Source organism: Apodemus sylvaticus, chromosome 1 (genome assembly GCF_947179515.1).
Source record: "Apodemus sylvaticus chromosome 1, mApoSyl1.1, whole genome shotgun sequence".
Classification (NCBI taxonomy): Eukaryota; Metazoa; Chordata; class Mammalia; order Rodentia; family Muridae; genus Apodemus; species Apodemus sylvaticus.
Window position 1 is genome coordinate 53,459,459 of NC_067472.1, and position 1,977 is coordinate 53,461,435.

Here is a 1,977-nt window from a genome sequence, read left to right on the forward strand (position 1 = left end):
AGTGTTTTTATGGAATTCCCGAGTGTTCGAACAAGCAGGTCTCTGATTCTTGTGCCTTCTCTTGGGCTCTATGTTTTACCCAATTCAGATATGATAGGTTTTGTGTTTTTATATTTTATATCATATTTTATTATTATCCCTTAGAAGCCTGTTTTGAAAGGGAGTGGATCCAGATGGAAGGGGAGGTTGGAACTGGGAGCGACAAAGGGAGGGGAAACTGTATCACAATATATTATGTGAGTAAAGAAACCTATTTTCAATAAAAGGAAAAACAATTTAAAAATAAATAAAAACCCTTCTTCATCTGTTCAGAGACATTTATAGTTTCTCCCACCTCTTGGCTACTGAGAATGATTCTGTAAAGAAGGTGGAGGTGTAAATATGTTGGAAACGTAAGTGTCTTATTTTACAGGTGGTGGTGACACACCTTTTTTAATTTTAATTTTTTATTATATTCAACACAATATATATATATTTATGCCAATCATAAAAATAATGGATATGTTATTAAATGAACATAAAAGATAGTCTTTTTGTTTGTTCATTTTATTTTTAGTAGGGCTTAAAATCTTGGCTCTTACTATGGTACAAACCCAAAATAAGAACAATTTTTAGACACTGGAGTTCATTGTAATAAGGCTGTACTTCAATGTCCCTCACATCACCAAAGGAATTTACCTCCATAGTAGCTAAGCTAAGAGTTGACAGTTCTGCTGAGCCAAGGAATGAATTGTAGGCACAATTGTTTGGATACAGATTTCCTGCTATGGTCAAAGCTATTTGACTTGAGTGATTGTCATCATTCTCAGCCCACAGGGAACAGGTTACATTCATATAAGAAATGGTGTGTGTATTAAGATGATCTATCTATGAAGTCATTCGTCAACTGTTTCAAGGAATCATGGTTCTGCTTGGAGGGTGGCACAGATATTATTAGGTGAGGGTAAGATTCTGGTTCATTGGCTGTGATGATTTTGAAAAGCATTCATCTCAGGGAAAGGGTCCTCAGAGAACTTATAAGGTTCTCTTCTTCAAATTGATACAATAATTATAAATATCAAGCAAAACATTCAGTCTCGCTCTTTGTTGTTCTCTTACAAGCCACCTCCCAAATTAATTGTTTACGTTTCTTTTGGCTGTATAAATATTTTTGAAACATGTAAGCTGTTCTGAAAACCATAGTATAGTGTAAAAACATCAAATAAACAATCCTACTTATAGAGAGGCTGAGATAGAAGCATGATTGCAAGAGCATTATGTGGTATACAGCAAGATACTGTCACATACAAACAAGTAGAAAGTGTATATGGATTGTATAATATTGGACATCTCTCTCCAATTACCAAATTAGAGGTGTAACTATGTTGGAGACTGAAGTGTTTTATTTTACAGGAGGTGGTGACACACCTTCAACTCAAGACTTTTACCTTTACGTGTATCCAGAAAAATTCTCCGTTGTACGTGGCGTCCAATCTGGAGGGCACTTAGCAAACACTTCCGGGTGACAATCGCAGTTCTAAGGAAACATTCTGTAGCTATATGCCTGGCAGCTCTCTGAGGGAAGGCTCTGTGAGATTTGCAACGTGTTTCTTTTTACTGCTGTAAAGTAGCAGAAGTCTCAAAGCTGTCATTCTGAACGCTGAAACATTCTGGACTTGAAACTGAGGAAGCGGCTGGCTCGGAGATAAATAGGTGCCTCCCACAACAAGCCTGCCTTTGCAAGGCTCGTCGGGGCTTGCAGTTCCGAGCACCATTCTCTCTGAGTCGGCGCACCAACTTCCTCACCGCGTAGAAAGTCCCGGCTTCCGGAAGTTGGGGCGTGTTAAAAGCGTCAACGTTCTTTTCTCCCGCCCTCTAGTCCCACAGATTGACAGTACTAACAGCCAACAGATAAGCGGACTCCTGCGTCCTGTTACGTGATTGGTGTAGAGTTTTGTAACCGCCCAGACAAACTTAAGGGGAATTGGTTGAGCCACA